Genomic DNA, 20,980 nt, shown 5'->3' on the forward strand with positions numbered 1-20,980 from the left:
CTCATTTTGCCGGCAGATTAGAAAATCATTTTCCCGCTAATAAGCTGCTACACTTTGCTAGTCAACACGACTTTGTGTTTCCTTCCGTAGTTGTTTCACAGCCACTTAAAGATGCAGTCACCGTATTCACCGATGGATCCTCAAAGGGGAAGGCTGCTTATGTTATTAATGATACTGTTACCTCCTGGTTTACAGGCTGTTCCTCTGCACAAGAAGTAGAATTATGCACCGTGTTTGCTGTTTTACAACACTTTGCCTCTGAACCTTTGAATATTTTTTCTGATAGCCATTATATTATTAGAGCTCTTAATCAATTGGAAACTGTTCCTTTTATTTATACTGTTAATTCAGCGATTCAGCAACTATTTCATGATATAAAAGCTCTTTTACATCAAAGGATTTACAAATGCTTTTTTGGCCATATTCGTGCTTATTCAAGTTTACCTGGAGCACTTACTTCTGGAAATGCATTAGCTGATTCAGCCACTCATATTTTCCTTTCCCAGACCCAACTCGCAGAACGTTCTCACCAATTACATCATCAAAACAACAATACCCTCAGATTACAATTTAAAATACCCCGTGAAGCCGCCAGGCAAATAGTTAAACTCTGTCCTGTTTGTCCTCAACTCCTTCCTGTTCCTCACTATGGTGTGAACCCCCGTGGCCTCCTTCCCAACCATTTATGGCAGATGGATGTTACTCACGTTCTTTCCTTCGGTAAATTGAAATATGTTCATGTTAATATAGATACTTTTTCTGGATATATTTTTGCCTCTTTACAAACAGGAGAAGCAGCTCGACATTGTATCACACACTGCCTTGCAGCATTCTCCGTTATGGGAACTCCAAAGACCATCAAAACGGACAATGGACCTGGATATACTTCTGCCGCTTTTCTTAATTTTTGCTCCCGTCTCTCCATCTCTCTTAAAATAGGCATCCCCTACAATCCCCAAGGCCAAGGCATCATTGAACGAGCTCATCAGACATTAAAACATCAGCTTTTAAAATTAAAGAAGGAGGAGTTATATCCCCTCACACCATATAATTACTTATATCATGCTCTTTTCATTCTTAATTTTTTAAATTTGGACTCTGAAGGCAAAACTGCAGCACAGAGATTCTGGTCCCCAGCCGCTATTAACAAACTTTTCATAACTTGGAAAGATCCAATTACTAATCAGTGGCATGGTCCTGACCCTGTTTTGATATGGGGACGAGGACATGTTTGTGTTTTTCCACAGGATGCCGAAACACTGTGCTGGCTCCCGGAGAGGCTGGTATGCCAGACGGAGACGGTCACTGACTGCTCGACTGGAAAGGCTGAGGATACAAGAGAGGAATGTTCTGCCAACAAATCAACAACTGCATGAATTCGTGGAACAAGCCAGACACATTGCGGTGGATACAATCCACACACACACTTCTCTATCCTACCTGGTGCTTGCGTTGGCGTGTGCTGTCATGAATCAAGCCTTTCCTAGAGCCGAAGAAAATGTTTTTCTTTCTTGGGCTCATTCTTATGCTGATTTTCATAATACCTCTTCTTGTTGGGTATGCACTGCCATGCCTCTGTCAGTTGTGAATGGCTTACCATGGTGGGTTTTGCCGATGAGTCAGGAAGAATTACCTGCGGTGTGTGAATTTTTAAAACAATATAAGCAGATTCACCTTAGCCTTAATTCTCTTAATATTACAGCTTTGACCTGGTGTAATTCGAAACCTTATGATTCCTGGATTAGATTTAATGCCAACCAAAGCCTTGGGACAATTTCTGCTGCCTTTAATCAGTATGTTACTTCCTCCAGCAAAGGACAAGATCACGCCAGCCGATATTTTGGGGACTATTATCAGATTTGGGATGAATACTTTTGGATGACCCTGGAAAAAGGACAATTGCTGAAACCAGCACACATTTGCTGGGAACAACAAGAACCATCAACCCAACTTTGGAGAAAGAAATTTAGGCAGACATTTGTTAAAACATATGGGTATTACTCCTAATTCTTTGTGTGAACACATAATTGATGTTACTTTTTCCGTCAAAACATCCACACCTTGGCCAAGATCTGATTGGCTTTATAACCCAGGCATTAGATGGGTTGCTCCTAACGGAACAAGATGGATTTGTGGTCCTAATGTCTGGCCATGGCTGCCTGTGGGCTGGGTAGGAAAGGTGCAGCCTTGGATTTGTGTTTGCTCAATACTAATTGAGCAAATTAGTTTACTAATTTTACTAAAATTAGTTTACTAATACTTGGCAGTATTAGTCATAAGCCCATCAAGAACCCTGCCAACCTTCCCTTTTTGGGAGCGCGATGGACTCGAGCTGTATTTCATTGGTATGATTATTTGGCAGCAGCTTTTGTTCCCTCTATTGGAGGGATCGACATAATGACCCATGTTGATGCCTTAACTAATTTTACTCAACAAGCCTTATTAGACACTAAAAAGGCTATTGAGGCTCTAAATGAAGAACAGAAACAAATGAGAAAGGCCGTTTTACAAAACCACATGGCTTTAGATATTATTACTGCTGCTCAAGGTGGGACTTGCGCTGTAATAAAAGTAGAATGTTGTGTGTATATCCCAGATTTATCTTCCAATGTGTCTGATGCTGTAAATGATCTTAAACATCAAATATCTTCTATGCAAGATTCCTCTCCTTCTTTTGGGAGCAAGTTAAATCCTGGTTTATGAGTGATTTGATGGGAAACCCTGCTCATAGTGCTTGTTGTTGTGCTCTGTTTTCTTTGTTGTGGACCATGCTTTTTACAATGCATTATGAATCTGGTTACTGAAAGGATTATGAAATTTTCCTGTATTTTGAAAAAATAACCTTGTCTACTTTTTCTCGAGGAATATGTAAGAAGGCTCGGCCTTTAATAAATAAAAAAGGGGGAGATGTGGGGAGCCGGCCTGCTCAAGGCCCAAAAAGGCCCTGGGAAAGCCTTGAAAGAGGCCATTCCCTGTCCCGCCACCCCATGATAAAGTAGTAAAACATTTGCTGGGTCTCCTTTGTTCTTCCTTGAGAAAAACATAATAGTGAACTTCACTTAGTAGTTTTATCTTGGAATGCCAAAAACAAGATGTAAGCTTCTGCAATCACTTAAGACAAAGAATTGTATTGATGTGACAAACACCAGATGGCTTTTTTTATGAACTATGTTTTCTGCTTGTACTAGTATAAAGGTAGCTGTTTTACTCAATAAAATCGCTGACTTGTTTAAAGAGCATTCAGCCCTCTTGACCCCATTCTTTACTATCGGCTTTTTTCTCAGGCTTCCGTGCCATTGCAATCGGGACTTGTTCTCTTTGCCGGCTGGTCCCCGCATCTAAACACCAGGAAACTCTCAGCGGCGGGTCTGTGGCAAGCCTTAGAACCTCAGAGGGCAACATATACAGGAGGAAAAATAAATAAACAAATAAATAATTAAAACCCACGATTATGTGCCTAACGGCAACTCCCAGCAGCCAAGACACTCCCATCTGCCACTAGCAAGTAGGAGCTGGACAGGAAGGCGCGGGCTGCATCGCTTAAGGTAAGGACCAGGCCTGAATGCCCCGAGGGCAACCTGAGGGAGCTAACTTGAGATAGCAACCCAGACTGTGGGATAGCTATCCTGCAAAAAAAAAAAAAAAAAAAACCCTAACCTAAGACACCACCAGGCCCACTCACAGAACAAAGGACTAATCAGAGCTAGCCAGCTGTGGACCGTCCCATCCCCCACCGGAGACAGGCAGGCAAGTGCAGCCAGAGCCAGAAGGGGGCAATCGCGGCCCCTGAGAGGCATCCTCTAACAAGCTGCAAGCAGGCTTCATAGCTAACCAAGGCTTCTAGGGATTTTGGATGGTCGACATCCACCGGGAGGGTTGCAGCCAGAGATCAGCTCCCCAGAGGAGACACATGGCACACTTGAGAAGGCGTGACAGTTGTACACCCAGAAAACCGAGGGGCTGGGATGGGGGAGGTGATAAGACACAGCCTCCAACCGGGGGCAACTGCACTAGCCATGCACCTGGTCACGTGAGCTGCTCGGACCTCGGAAGGGCGCAAAATGCAGGCCCAACTGAGTCTGCACCTTTGGGGAGTACTAGAGAACCTGAACCTGAGCAGTTTACAACTCAGGGTCCACCTCAGAGAGTTCCTGGCAGAGCAAACAAGAGCCTGAGCAGTGTAGCCCGGGAAAGCACACATGCCGTAAGTGGGGGCAAACCCAACATGGCTGAGACACTGCGTGCACTCCCCACACATGCCAGTGATATTTGTTTGCAGTGTCAACCCCCACCACCACCACCACAGCACGACTGAACAACTGAGCCTTAAAAAAGTGACCACCACCGCCCTTCTTGTGTCAGGGTGGAAATTAGACAGTGAAGAGACCAACAAACAGAAGAAGCTAAAATAAACAGAGGGAACCGCTTTGGAAGTGGCAGGTGCAACAGATTAAAACCCTGTAGTTAGCACCGACTACATAGGAATGGGGCCTATAGATCTTGAGAAGTATAAACCAGATCAAGGAAATATCTGAAAATGAACTGACCCCACACTGTCTGCAACAGCTATAGAGAAAGTCCTAGAAATATTTTTACTATTATTATTTTTTTAAATTTTATTTTTTTATTTTTAAGTCCTCTATTACTCCTTAAATTTTCATTTTTATAACCTACTATTACTTGCCAAAAAAGACCCTATTTTTAAAGCAAACTTCATATATATATATACACATATATATGTATAAAATAATTTTTGTGACTTTGTTTTTTTTTTTTTTTTTTCAATATTGTATTTTTGAGACTCTAACCTCTAGATTTTTAATCTTTGCTTTTTGGTATTTGTTATCAATTTTGTACCTATAAGAACCCAATCTTCAGTACCCATTTTTACTTGGGAGCAAGATTATTGGCTTGATTGCTCTCTGCCTGCTTTGACTCTTCTTTTTCTCCACTAGATCGCCTCTATCTCCTCCCTCCCCCTTCTCTTCTCTACCCAACTCTGTGAATCTCTTTGTGTGTTCCCAGATGTGGAGAACACTTAGGGAACTGATTCCTGGCTGGATCTGTCTCTCTCCTTTTGATTTCCCCTTTTATCCTCTTGGCCACCTCTGTCTCCTTCCTCCCTCTTCTCTTCTTTGTGTAACTCCATGAACATCTCTGAGGGATCCAGACTGTGGATTCCACATAGGGAAGTGATTATTGGCTAGCATGTTCTCTCCCCTTTTGATTCCCTCTCTTCTCCTCCTGGTCACCTCTATCTCCCTCCTCCCTCTTCTCTTCTCCATGTCACTCTCTGTACCTCTCTGGGTGTCCTTCACTGTAGAGAAGCTTTTCATCATTAACCTAGATGTTTTATCATTGGAGCTGTATAGATGAAGAAGTCTTGAGGCTACTGTAAGAATAAGACCGAAAACCAGAAGCAGGAAGCTTAAGTCCAAATCTTGAGAACACAAGAGAACTCCTGAATCGAGGAAACATTAAATGATAGGAGCTAATCAAATGCCTCCATTCCTACACTGAAATCAAGCACCACCCAAGGGCCAACAAGTTCCAGAGCAAGACATACCATGCAAACTCTCCAGCAACACAGGAACATAGCCCTGAGCTTCAATATACAGGCTGCCCAAAGTCACACCAAACCCAATGACATCTCAAAACTCACTCCTGGACACTTCATTGCATTCTAGAGAGAAGAAATCCAGCTCTACCCACCAGAACGTGAATGCAAGCTTCCCTAACCAGGAAACCTTGACAAGCCACCCATCCAACCCCACCCACAGCGAGGAACCTCCACAATAAAAAGCAACCACAAACTGCAAGAATACAGAAAGACCACCCCAAACACAGCAATATAAACAAGATGAAAATGCAGAGAAATACTCAGCAGGTATAGGAACAGGATAAATGACCACAAAACCAAATAAAAGAGGAAGAGATAGGGAATCTACCTGATAAAGAATTCCAAATAATGATAGTGAAAATCATCCAAAATCTTGAAAACAAAATGGAGTTACAGATAAATAGCCTGGAGACAAAGATTGAGAAGAGGCAAGGACCTAGAAGAAATAAAAAAGAGCCAATATATAATTAATAATGCAATAAATGAGATCAAAAGCACTCTGGAAGGGAACCAACAGTAGAATAACGAAGGCCGAAAATAGTATAAGTGAGGTGGAAGACAGAATGGTAGAAATAAATGAAGCAGAGAGGAAAAAGGAAAAAAATAATTAAAAGAAATGAGGACAACCTCAGAGACCTCTGGGACAATGTTAAACACCCAACATTCGAATCATATGAGTCCAAAAAGAAGACTAAAAAAAAGACCATAAGAAAATATTTGAGGATATAGTAGTTGAAAACTCCCTAAAATGGGGAAGGAACTAGTCACCCAATTCCAGGAAACCCAGAGAGTCCTGAACAGGATAAACCCAAGGTGAAACACCCCAAAACACATATTAATCAAATTAACAAAGATCAAACACAAAGAACAAATATTCAAAGCAGCAAGGGAAAAACAACAAATAACACACAAGGGGATTCCCATAAGGATAAAAGCTGATCTTTCAATAGAAACTCTTCAAGCCAGAAGGGAATGGCAGGACATACTTAAAATGACGAAAGAGAAAAACCTACAACCCAGATTACTGTACCCAGCGAGGATCCCATTCACATATGAAGGAGAAATCAAAAGCTTTACAGACAAGCAAAAGCTGAGAGAATTCAGCACCACCAAACCAGCTCTCCAACAAATGCTAAAGGATCTTCTCTAGACAGGAAACAAAGAAAGGGTATATAAACTCGAACCCAAAACAACAAAGTGAATGGCAACAGGATCATACTTATCAATAATTACCTTAAATGTAAATGGGTTGAATGCCCCAACCAAAAGACAAAGACTGGCTGAATGAATACAAAAACAAGATCCCTATATATGTTGTCTACAAGAGACCCACTTCTAAACAATGGACACATACAGGCTGAAAGTGAAGGCCTGGGAAAAGATATTCCACACAAATAGAGACCAAAAGAAAGCAAGTAGCAATACTCATATCAGATAAAATAGACTTTCAAATAAAGGCTGTGAAAAGAGACAAAGAAGGACACTACATAATGAAGAAAGGATCAATCCAAGAAGAAGATATAACAATTATAAATATATATGCACCCAATATAGGAGCACTGCAATATGTAAGGCAAATGCTAACAAGTATGAAAGGGGAAATTAACAATAACACAATAATAGTGGGAGACTTTAATACCCCACTCACACCTATGGATAGATCAACTAAACAGAAAATTAACAAGGAAACACAAACTTTAAATGATACAATAGACCAGTTAGACCTAATTGATATCTACAGGACATTTCATCCCAAAACAATGAATTTCATCTTTTTCTCAAATGCACACGGAACCTTCTCCAGGATAAATCTTATCCTGGGCCATAAATCTAACCTTAGTAAATTTAAAAAAAAAAATTTGAAATCAGTCCAAGCATCTTTTCTGACCACAATGCAGTAAGATTAGATGTCAATTACAGGAGAAAAGCTATTTAAAATTACAACAGATGGAGGCTGAACAACACGCTGCTGAATAACCAACAAATCACAGAAGAATTCAAAAAAGAAATCAAAATATGCATAGAAACAAATGAAAATGAAAACACAACAACTCAAAACCTATGGGACACTGTAAAAGCAGTGCTAAGGGGAAGATTCATACCAATAAAAGCTTACCTCAAGAAACAAGAAAAAGGTCAAATAAATAACCTAACTTTACATCTAAAACAACTAGAAAAGGAAGAAATGAAGAACCCCAGGGTTAGTAGAAGGAAAGAAATCTTAAAAATTAGGACAGAAATAAATGCAAAAGAAACAAAAGAGACCATAGCAAAAATCAACAAAGCCAAAAGCTGGTTCTTTGAGAAGAGAAGTAAAATTGACAAACCATTAGCCAGACTCATCAAGAAACAAATGGAGAAGAATCAAATCAACAAAATTAGAAATGAAAATAGAGAGATCACAACAGACAATACAGAAATACAAAGGATCATAAGAGACTACTATCAGCAACTATATACCAATAAAATGAACAACTTGGAAGAAATGGGCAAATTCTTAGAAAAGTACAACTTTCTTAAACTGAACCAGAAAGTAGAAAATCTTAACAGACCCATCACAAGCATAGAAATTGAAACTGTAATCAGAAATCATCCAGCAAACAAAAGCCCAGGACCAGACGGCTTCATAGCTGAATTCTACCAAAAATTTAGAGAAGAGCTAACACCTATGCTACTTAAACTCTTCCAGAAAATTGCAGAGGAAGGTAAACTTCCAAACTCATTCTATGATGCCACCATCACCCTAACACCAAAACCAGGCAAACATTCCATAAATAGAGAAAACTACAGGCCAATATCACTGATGAACATAGATGCAAAAATCCTTAACAAAATTCTAGCAAACAGAATCCAACAACATATTCAAAAGATCATACATCATGACCAAGTGGGCTTTATCCCAGGGATGCAAGGATTCTTCAGTATTCACAAATCAACCAACATAATACACCACATTAACAAATTGAAAGATAAAAACCATATGATTATCTTAACAGATGGAGAGAAATCCTTTGACAAAATTCAACATCCATTTATGATGAAAACCCTCCAGAAAGCAGGAATAGAAGGAACATATCTCAACATAATAAAAGCTATATATGACAAACCCACAGCAAACATTATCCTCAATGGTGAAAAATTGAAAGCATTTCCCCTAAAGTCAGGAACAAGACAAGGGTGCCCACTCTCACAACTACTATTCAACAGAGTTTTGGAAGTTTTGGCCACAGCAATCAGAGCAGAAAAAGAAATAAAAGGAATCCAGATTGGAAAAGAAGTAAAACTCTCACTGTTTGCAGATGACATGATCCTCTTACATAGAACCCTAAAGACTCCACCAGAAAATTATTAGAGCTAGTCATATATATTATTTGTATATAATAAAGTTGCAGGATATAAAATTAGCACACCAAAATTCCTTGCATTCCTATATGCTACCAATGAGAAAACAGAGAAATTAAGGAAACAATTCCATTCACCATTGCAATGAAAAGAATAAAACACTTAAGAATATATCTACCTAAAGAAACATATAGAAAACTATAAGACCCTAGTGAAAGAAATCAAAAAGAACACAAATAGATGGATAAATATACCACGTTTGTGGATTGGAAGAGTCAATATAGTGAAAATGAGTATACTACGAAAAACAATCCATAGATTCAATGCAATCCCTATCAAAATACCAAAGGTATTTTTCAAAAGAACTAGAACGAATAATTTCACAATTTGTATGAAAAAACCTCGAATAGCCAAAGCAATCTTGAGAAAGAAGAATGGAACTGGAGGAATCAACCTGCCTGACTTCAGGTTCTACTACAAAGCCACAGTCATCAAGACAATATGGTGCTGGCACAAAGACAGAAATATAGATCAATGGAACAAAATAGAAAGCCCAGAGATAAATCCACACACCTGTGGACACCTTATCTTCAACGAAGGAGGCAAGAATATACAATGGAGAAAAGACAATCTCTTTAACAAGTGGTGGTGCTGGGAAAACTGGTCAACCACTTGTAAAAGAATGAAACTAGAACACTTTCTAACACCATATACAAAAATAAACTCAAAATGGATTAAAGATCTAAACGTAAGACCAGAAACTATAAAACTCCTAGAGGAAAACATAGGCAAAACACTCTCCGACATAAATCACAGCAGGATCCTCTATGACCCACCTCCCAGAGTATTGGAAATAAAAGCAAAAACAAACAAATGGGGCCTAATTAAACTTAAAATTTTTTGCATAACAAAGGAAACTGTAAGCAAGGTGAAAAAACAGCATTTAGAATGGGAGACTATAACAGCAAATGAAGCAACTGACAAAGAATTAATATCAAAAATATAAAAGCAGCACCTGCAACTCAACTCCAAAAGAATAAGTGATCCAATCAAAAAATGGGCCAAAGACTAAACAGACATTTATCCAAAGAAGACATACAGATGGCTGAAACATGAAAAGATGCTCAACGTCACTCATTATCAGAGAAATGCAAATCAAAACCACAGTGAGGTACCATTTCATGCCAGTCAGAATGGCTGCTATCCAAAAGTCTACAAGTAATAAATACTGGAGAGGGTGTGGAGAAAAGGGAATGCTCTTTCACTGCTAGTGGGAATACAAACTAGTACAGCTACTATGGAGAACAGTGTGGAAATTCCTTAAAAAACTGGAAATAGAACTGCCCTACAACCCAGCAATCCCACTGCTGGGCATACACACCAAGGAAACCAGAATTGAGAGAGACATGTGTACCCCAATGTTCATCACAGCACTCTTTACAGGACATGGAAACAACCTAGATGCCCCTCAGCAGACGAATGGATAAGAAAGCCATGGTACACATACACAATGGAATATTACTCAGCCATTAAAAAGAATACATTTGAATCAATTCTAATGAGGTGGATGAACCGGCAGCCTATTACACAAAGTGAAGTAAGCCAGAAAGAAAAACACCAATATAGTATACTAACACATATATATGGAATTTAGAAAGATGGTAATAATAACCCTATGTGTGAGACAGCAAAAGAGACACAGAGGTATAGAACAGTCTTTTGGACTCTGTTGGAGAGGGCGAGGGTGGGATGATTTGGGAGAATGTCATTGAAACATGTATATTATCATACATGAAATGAATCGCCAATCAAGGTTCAATGCATGATACAGGGTGCTCAGGGCTGGTGCACTGCATTGTCCCAGAGGGATGGCATGGGGAGAGAGGTGGGAGGGGGGTTCAGGATGGGGAACACATGTACACCGGTGGCAGATTCATGTCAATGTATGGCAAAACCACTATAATATTGTAAAGTAATTAGCCTCTAATTAAAATGAATATATATTAAAAATAATAATAAATAAATAAATAAAATCTTCCAAAAAAAAAAAAGACAAACCCAACAGAAGCAAGTTCACATATAAACCCAAATACATATTGGAATTTGGTATAAATAAAATGCAATTCAAAAAAAATAAAATAAAATAAAATGCAGTTCAAATCAGTATTAAAATTAATCAATCAAAAAATTAAAATTAAAATAAACCCAGCAAACATTGTATTTTGGAAACACTGTTGAGAAGACAGACATCATTCACAGAGTAAGTGTTTGAAAATAATGAATCTATTTAAAACCAGGTACTGATACTTTTGAACACTGATAAATTGATACGTTTCTAGAAAAATGGACCAAGAAAAAAAGTAAGGAAAAACAAGTTATCAAAATCAGGATGGAAGACAGGGTCATAAATTCAGATTCTACAGATCTTAAAAAGTTAATAAAATGACATGCTAAATGAATTTTTGGTAATACATTTACCAACTAAAGGCAAATAGACAGCAAATAGAAGGTCGTGTGAAAAACACAACCTTCCAAAGACACACAGAAGAGTAATTAAAAATCGGAATAACCTAATACCTAAATAAATTGTTTATAATCTTACATTTTCCCCCAAAAAAATTTCATTCCCATGTAGCTTTAATTAGTCAATTCTATATAACATCTAATCCAGACAACTAACAGGTTCATTCTTATATAAACACTTTCAAAGAAGGGAGAAAATTAATATACTTTCTAATGCATTTTATGCACCCAGTGTAACCTTTATACCAGCAAAACACATGGGCAAGGATTTCACAAGGGTAACAATTCATAAATATTTCACATTAGCAAAGATACAAAATTCTGAACAGGATACTTTTGGATCTTTTCTTTTTGATTTTTTTTTATAAAGCTTGTTGATATGATATTTGAGGCAAATCTTGGGAAGTCCTCAGTCAAGGGCTTATCATGGCCCACTACTGATTCAAAACATTCCTAGCCTTCAACCAACAGTACCATCCCTGTAAGACTAGGCTCTCTTCCTGGTGTGTGTACCAAGCACTCTTCTCTAATTCATCAGGTAAATCTTTCCCATCAGATATTTTCCTCAGATATATGCTCTGATCACTACTCTGGTGAATAGCTGTGAGGGACCCTCTTTAGTTCTCCAGAATTCTTTTCTCTCTCTCTCTCTCTCTCTCTCTCTCTCTCTCTCTCTCACACACACACACACACACACACACACACACACACATGGACTACATGCCCTCCCCCCAGGCCCCCAGGGCTGTAAGACTACCTTCTGCATTATTCTACTCTCAATGCTATCCTCAGACCCTGAATTCAAGGAGTCTACCAGGAGTTTTTGAGGCATTCCTCTCTGTAGAGCAACATGGAAACTTTTTAAAGGAAAAACTTTTTAAACTTTTTGTAGGAAAAATCCTACAACTCAATTGGTTTCCTTTCTCTCAGTGATCACTGTCATTTATTTCTCATACTTACAATCTTGAAAATAATTATTTCCCTTTTTTTCTGGTTTGCATGTTTTACAGAAATCTACATTAGAGCAGCTATAATCATAAGTTCAAATAGCAGAAAACAGCTAAAATATCGGTTAACTGATAAGAAATAAACTGTGATACATCCATAAATTGAAATATTACTCAGCAATAAAATGAATAACTTACGGATGAACACATTGGTATGCATAAACCTCATAAGCATGTTACTAAGAGCAAGTAACCATATTTAACAGAGGAGACAGTCTTACATATAGAAAATGCAAATAATTGCACCAAACCTGTTAGAACTACTAAACAAATCCAATAGTGCTTCAAAATACAAATATAAATATAAATGTTAACTCTATGGCATAACAAAGGGAAAAGCTCTATAGAAATAGCACCTTTATAGTTCTTCAAGGTGCTACCCAGGCCAAACAGAATATCAAGTACTTCAGTGATTGTGCTCAGTCATTCAGTTGGGTCTGACTCTGTGATCTGCCAGGTTCCTGTATCCATGAGATTTCCCAGGCAAGAATACTGGAGTGGGTTGCCAATTCCTTTTCCCAGGGATCTTCCTGACCCAGGGATCAAACAGTTTCTCTTGCATCTTCTATATCAGCAAGTGAATTCTTTTCCACTACACCTCCTGGGAAGGTTCTCTGAGATTTCACATTGGATAAACGAGAGTTATGTTACTGAAGAAGGAAAATAAGTTAGATTGGGAGACTGATATAAGGGAAATGGGATGATCACAAAAGAGTTCTGTGAAAGCGAATCACAGGCAGTTAGAACAGCAGGGGAACTCGAGGGCCAGGGTTTAGATGCATAGGTCAAAGTCAGGGACAGACAGGCACAGGCTGGCAGGAGGGAGCTGAGATCCCAGGAGAGGTCTCTGGCCAGAAGCTGAGTTGAAAAGAGGTTAGCCGATTGGAGGCCCAGTGAAGAAGGGGAAGTGAAAAGCACAGGGCACCCGGAACCAGAACCAACTAGAGGAGCAAGAGAGCAGTGAGACTGTGGACGGCAAGGTTCCCATCCTGGGGACCCAGAAGGACAGGCACTGAGGACACAGAGGACAGGGCGCGGAAGGCCACACTCAGGAAGAAGACTCTCGAGACTCTGGAGGCGGGATGTGGTGCCAGAGAACGAGACCTACCCCTAGCTCCACACAGACACAGCAGGGCAGCGCTCTTCTGCCCATCAGGTCACCAGCCAGGGCCACAGCCTCTCAGTGCTGGTTCCTGAAAGGAGAGGCTCCAGGATCCACCAGGTACACTGTCTGGAAAGTCTCCCCAGGGGTCAGGTCCCACCGCCATGCTGCCTGCAGCTTCAGTTCAGCAGATCTTGCCTGCTCTATGTTGTTTGCTTCTCATCTAAACATCTCTTTTACCCAAGTGTCCCTTCCTTTGAAATGCAACCATTTGAATTTCATTTCTTGAGCCTATTATATTCCGCTTTTCATGATGCCCATGAAGGATAATACATCTGCCAAAAAGAGATCAGCAGATGACTTTCCCTTGACATAAATGGAATCAGGAGTGTGTGACAAACCTGGGAAATTGAGATCAACAGAGAGATGAAGGAAAGAAATCTCCCCTCCAAAGAAAAACAGAAGAATGCCTCAAAGACAGTCTTCACAATGTGGCCAATGATCAGACCTGTGTTTTGATATTTTCCCAACAAGGCGTATCATGAAGTGGGATGAGTAGAGGAAGCAGAGTCTAAAAGACGTCATGTTCTTACTTAACTTTATTGAGTCACTTTTGTCTTGTATAAAATGGATAGAAATCTATCTAATACTTGTTCCTACAGTAATAAAGTATATAAAGAACCTGTCAAAATGTATGCCTCATAGTTTACCTTCAACAGTAGCTAGCTCACTTCCCTAGGTAACACCTAACATTTTCACCAAATAAAGTTCCAGATTAAACCAAATATGTTTATACAACAGATCCAAACATTATATCTCACTGATTTTTAGGAGAAACACACTCCCTAAATGTATATTTTTGATGAATCAAAAATAGTCACATGGCAGTTGGTTCTCAGGACAGATTCTTGATGATGTGTAAAGGAAGAACTAAAGGAGCTTTAAATTTGCCCACAATCTAGTACAATTGCATCCACTGTGAATGCCAGACTGCCTTGCATTTCCTCCCTCAGTTTTCATACCTTCCATATTTTCTGTTGACAATTTACAATTTGTGCTGCATTAATTTTACTCCTCCACTGAGCCTCTGGTATAGACCCTAAAACATAACCATTGGCCTTAGTTTTTCTCTCTTTAAATGCTCTCATTGCTCTTAGAGTAGAAACCACATTTACTCAAGATTTATCCTGTCCTTGAAGAAAAATGAAACTGGAAGTTTAATCACTCAATGGTGTCCAACTCTTTGAGATTCCCTGGATCATAGTCTGCCAGGCCCCTCTGCCCACGGGATTCGCCAAGTAAAAGTGCTGGAGTGTGTAGCCATTCACCATCTGCAGGGGATCTTCCTGATCTAGGAATTGAGCCCGGGTCTCCTCTACTGCAGTCATATTCTTTACCATCTGAGCCACCAGGAAAGCTCACAAATACTGGAGCTGGTATCCTATCCCTTCACTGGGGGATATGACCAACCCAGGAACTGAGCTGATGTCACCTGCATCAGGTGAGTTCTCTACCAGCTGAGTTATCTGGGTATACATATGTATATTTCAAATCATGAAAGATGATGCTTGAAAGTGCTGCACTCAATATGCCAGCAAACTTGGAAAGCTCGGCAGTGACCACAGGACTGGAAAAGGTCAGTTTTCATTCCAATCCCTAAGAAAGGCAACCCCAAAGAATGCTCAAACTACCGCATAATTGCACTCATCTCACACACTAGTAAAGTAATGCTCAAAATTCTCCAAGCCAGGCTTCAGCAATATGTGAACTGTGAACTTCCAGATGTTCAAGCTGGTTTTAGAAAAGGCAGAGGAACCAGAGATCAAATTGCCAACATCTGCTGGATCATCAAAAAAGCAAGAGAGTTCCAGAAAAACATCTATTTCTGTTTTACTGACTATGCCAAAGTCTTCAACTGTGTGCATCACAATGAACTGTGGAAAATTCTGAAGGAGATGGGAATACCAGACCACCTGACCTGTCTCTTGAGAAACCTGTATGCAGGTCAGAATGCCACAGTTCGAACTGGACATGGAACAACAGACTGGTTCCAAATAGGAAAAGGAGTACATCAAGCCTGTATATTGTCACCCTGTTTATTTAATTTACATGCAGAGTACATCATGAGAAACGCTGGGCTGTAAGAAGCACAAGCTGGAATCAAGATAGCCAGAAAAAATATCAATAACCTCAGATATGCAGATGACACCACCCTTATGGCATAAAGTGAAGAGAAACTAAAAAGCCTCTTGATGAAAGTGAAAGAGGAGAGTGAAAAAGTTGGCTTAAAGCTTAACATTCAGAAAACTAAGATCATGGCATCTGGTCCCATCACTTCAGGGGAAATAGATGGGGAGACAGTGGAAACAGTGTCAGACTTTAATTTGGGGGGCTCCAAAATCACTTCAGATGGTGACTGCAGCCATGAAATTAAAAGACGCTTACTCCTTGGAAGGAAAGTTATAACCAACCTAGATAGCATATTCAAAAGCAGAGACATTACTTTACCAACAAAGGTCCATCTGGTCGAGGCTATGGTTTTTCCAGTGGTCATGTATGGATGTGAGAGTTGGACTATGAAGAAGGCCGAGTGCCGAAAAATTGATGCTTTTGAACTGTGGTGTTGGAGAAGACTCTTGAGAGTCCCTTGGACTGCAAGGAGATCCAACCAGTCCATCCTAAAGGAGATCAGTCCTGGGTGTTCATTGGAAGGACTGATGCTGAAGCTGAAACTCCAGTACTTTGGCCACCTCATGCGAAGAGTTGACTCTGGAAAAGACCCTGATGCTGGGAGGGATTGGGGGCAGGAGGAGAAGGGGACGACAGAGGATGAGATGGGTGGAAGGCAACACCGACTCGATGGACATGGGTTTGAGTAAACTCCGGGATTTGGTGATGGACAGGGAGGCCTGGCGTGTTGCGATTCATGGGGTCACAAAGAGTCGGACATGACTGAGCGACTGAACAGAACTGAACTGACATACTTTTTCAGATTCCTTTTCTTTATGGATTACCATTACTATACTCATTCTGGTCCTTGTAAAAGTGAAGTGGCATAACAAACCTTCAAAAAGAGAATAAACTTGCACTGCAGAAATATATTGTTACATATGAGACAAGGCTGAAGCATACTGACACCATCTACTCAAAGGACAGAGTCAATCATTAAGACTGCCGAAAATTTTCTCACTTAATAGACCTAAACATAAAACAGATAACTCTGTTTCATTTTAAAGCAAGTAAGACTGAGCTTTAAAGACTTGGATTGATATTTTATAGGTGAAACTGTTGACAGGAAACTGCATTCCAGTGTAATATTCCTGACATATTTTAGAGGGAAACACATGTGATATGAGTCAAGTAAATTAGTAAGTTAGTAAACCTCTATTTGCTTCTCTTTGTGCCTAATAGATAATAAAGGGTTCATGTAATGTAAATATATGTATCTGACCTACAGAACAATAGTTTGGAACCTACCCATATGCTTTTTTTGTTGAGATTTATAAAAATTCATACCTTGTTTCAACTGGTTCCTGAAGTCTTGGTATGGAACATAAAAATATTCCTTTATACACAAGAAAAATGTGAGTCATAAAGGTGTTTAACAAAATAGAGCAAATTAAGAATGCTTTCAAATTTTCTGAATTATTCTTTGTTAAGAAAATAATTAGAGATTGTGAATTATTCCGTCTTCCCCAGTGGCTCAGAGCTAAAAGAATCTGCCTGCAATGTAGGAGACACAGGAGATGTGAATTCAATCCCTGGGTCAGGAATATACCTTGGAGGAGGAAATGGCAACAAATCCCAGTATTCTTGCCTAGAAAATCCCATGGACAGAGGAGCCTGGCAGGCTAAATTCCATGAGGTCTCAGGGAGTTGGACACGACTGAGGGACTAACATACACAGAGAGTGAGTTATTCTTTCCTTTTGATTAGTTCATAGTGCAGAAAAAATTCCAGCTGCTATTCCTTTCCTCGATTGTTCCTTCTCCACATATCTACCTAAGAATTTCTATCCCTTATTTGCTTTACATCAAGTGAAGCAAAAATAGAAGAAGTTCTGAGATCAAAGTCCTATGGACAAGCCTATTTCATCCAATTAACATATATGAAGAATTTGGTAAGTAGCTAAGATAATGGAGAAAAACTTCCTCTACAATCATCAAACCAAGGGTATATAGTAGTTTTTTCCATTGCTTATTCTGAATCTAATAACACAAACATGGAAACCTCAGGAAAATATATTGAAACTTACCAAAAATACCTAAAATATGTGTAGTCAATATTAAATAATCAACAAATGTTAACTTCTGGGCCTTATATTTTTGTCAATGATGGAAAAAATTCTTAATTGTTTCCCATAACTTACAACACGAATAATCATCCCTGTTATGTAAATCATTATTCTCTTGGCATCATGAACAGCCTAAGTCACTCTCTTCTTTAACAAACTCCTCATGGCATTTTTCACTTCTGTGTTTCTCACTGTGTAAATGATAGGATTTAACAAGGGAGTGAGGATTCCATAAAACACTGTCACCAACTTGTCGGCAGGGTAAGTGGCCACAGGACGTGTGTAAGTGAATACACATGGTCCAAAAAAGAGCATCACTACTGTAAAGTGGGAGCCACATGTAGAGAGGGCTTTGCGTCGTCCTTCAGAACTATAGGATTTCAGGGAGCTCAGAATGACTATGTAGGAGATGAGGAGCAGGAAAAAAATGAGTAAGGCCATGCCCCCAGTGTTAGCTGCCACCACCAATCCAAGCCTGTAGGTGTCACTGCAGGAAATTTCCAATAGTGAGGAGAAATCACACATGAAGTGATCAATGACATTGATACTACAGAAGGTCAAATCTACTGTGAAAAGAATCTGCACGGTTGCATGCATGATCCCCCCGATCCAGGCCACCACCACCAGGAGCTGGCAGAGCCCCTGTCACATGATGGTCGTGTAGTGCAGAGGCTTGCAGATGGCCACGTAGCGGTCATAGGCCATGACAGTGAGGAGTGATGATCTCTGATCCTCCCAGGAAGTGCTCCAAAAACAGCTGAGTCAGACAGCCACCCCAGGAGATGGTTCTCCTCTGGTACAGCAGATCAAAAGTCATTTTAGGGGTGCTGACGGAGGTCAAGGAGGCATCTAACAAGGACAAATGGGTGAGAAAGAAGTACATGGGAGTGGACAGTGTGGGGCTGAGGGAGATGGTGGTGACAATGAAAAGATTGGCCAAGACAGTGAACAGGAAAATGAACAGAAAGACAACGAAGAGTATTTTCTGCAAGTGTGGATTCTATGTGAGTCCCAGGAGAACAAATTCAGTCACATTGTTGGGAAGGCTGAAGAAATCCATTTAGGAAGTAGCATGTTCTTGGTGTCCCAATTATCTACAAGGAATAAAAAATGACACTTATTAATCATGAAAGGATTGTGTTCTAAACTTCTTAGAAAAAAAACAAACAAACAAAAAGAAAACAACAGTCTATTCACTGTAACTGTGGAACATTTCCTCAGCACTTTGCCCCAGTACTTATTTCAAGCCTTTCTTATTTTCTCCATAATACCTTCCATCTCTTCAGACACTTAGCCCCTGTCCCCTGTGAAACACCTCCACAGCAATATTTTATGTGTAATTTTCTGAGAAAACACTGGGCTGTCTACATGAGATCTGAATTCTCATTCTGGTTCTCACTCGATGTGACTCTGCAAAGCTATCAGAGTGTCCCACGCTTCTGAGTTTTCCTCTGTGTCTGTGAGGTTACAAATTATAATTCTCAGATGTAACTTTTAAGTTTACAATTGTTTCAAAGAATTAAGAATTTTTCCCCCTTCCATGAGAATTTACATTTGAAATTCTCAGCTCTAACGTGGAAGGAAAGGCACCATCAATAAGTACATCTGTTATAAGAAGGGAGTTTAAGAAAATATGTATCAGTCATTGGGAGACACTCTACCTGGTATCAACCAGAACACATAAATCATTCCATTGTTTACTCACTTATCTCTAGCGCCTGACATGATGTCTGCAGTGCCTGAAACCAATTGCATGGGTTCTCATTTGTGTCCCACTTTTTTTGACCCCATGGACTGTAGTCTGCCCACCAGGTTCCTCTGTCCATGGAATTTTCCAGGTCAGAATACAGGAGTGGGTTGTCATTTCCTACTTCAGGGGATCTTCCCCATCCAGGGACTGAACCTGTATCTTCTCTCTTCTTCTTTTTTTTTTTTTTTTTTTCATTTATTTTTACTAATTGGAGGCTAATTGCTTTACAATATTTTAGTGGTTTTTGCCATACATTGACATGAATCAGCCATGGATTTACATACGTTCCCCATGCTGAACCCCCCTCCCACCTCCCTCCCCATCCCATCCCTCTGGGTCATCCCATCTTCTGCATTTCTGCATTGGAAGATAGATTCATTACCCCTGCACCACCTGGGAAGCCCCTGAAACCTGTTAGGTGATGAGTAAATACTTAGTGAATTGCCTTTTGCCCTGAGTAACGTATAACTGCACCCCCTGACCATAAACCTATGATAAATTCAAGTGTTCTATTCCCCCTGCTCTGTTTACCATTAGTCTTGACTTTATGAGAACCATAAATATTTGAAAGGAAGCTGCACTCCAGTTTAATAGTTCCTGATACACTATTAAATGTGTGTAATAAATGTGAATACATTTAGTTATCTCTAGGAAAGAGCATGTTACTTGGTTATTTTACCTTCAATTTAATTATGGTGTTTGTTTATTGCTATTTTTTAGTCTTCAAAATTGTGTTCCGCATACAGTTTGACATAGTTATATTCAGTAAATTTACAGCTTCTGTAGATGTGGATAAACAACTCGTGTTAAGTACACACAGATCTTTCACGCAGAAGATATCTTTATTTTCAAAGTTCTGAAAATAAAAATTTTATGTGGAAAACAGAAAGAAATAGATTGGTAGGTAAGATAGAAAGTTAATGTGCTACACATATAACATGTATACACAGACTAATACAAACATATACGAAATCTTCTACTTAAGTACCTATTACATGCTTACTCATACAACAAATGTTTATTGATCACTTATTGTGTATGTTAATGTATGTTTATTCACACAATGTCATGCATGAAGAATGTCCTAGTTAGATGCCGTTAATGCCTAAAATTTCATTACCAAACAGCAGCAAGTCGTCCATCCATGGTAGGAATGGAATTCCCACACCTTTATGTTTCTGCTGCATACAGCCCCATGTCTTCTTCTCCCAACTTCCCATGGCATTAATTTTCCTGGTCCTAGGCTACCGCATTACCATTAATAATAGAATAAAAAATTTGGGAAACATTTTCTAAAGAAAATAGAAGAGAAAACATAAATATAAAATGTATTCTGCAAAAC

The 20,980-nt window shown here is 39.5% G+C and overlaps 2 pseudogenes; one reads left to right on the top strand and one right to left on the bottom strand.

The window, feature by feature from the left end:
• Positions 1–1,451: 1,451 nt before the first annotated feature.
• On the top strand, positions 1,452–3,009 carry LOC139037437 (endogenous retrovirus group PABLB member 1 Env polyprotein-like; annotated as a pseudogene).
• A 14,981-nt stretch (positions 3,010–17,990) lies between these two features.
• On the bottom strand, positions 17,991–18,948 carry LOC110150352 (olfactory receptor 4C3D-like; annotated as a pseudogene).
• Positions 18,949–20,980: the final 2,032 nt, after the last annotated feature.

The sequence above is a fragment of the Odocoileus virginianus genome, chromosome 2, assembly GCF_023699985.2.
Source record: "Odocoileus virginianus isolate 20LAN1187 ecotype Illinois chromosome 2, Ovbor_1.2, whole genome shotgun sequence".
Lineage (NCBI taxonomy): Eukaryota > Metazoa > Chordata > Mammalia > Artiodactyla > Cervidae > Odocoileus > Odocoileus virginianus.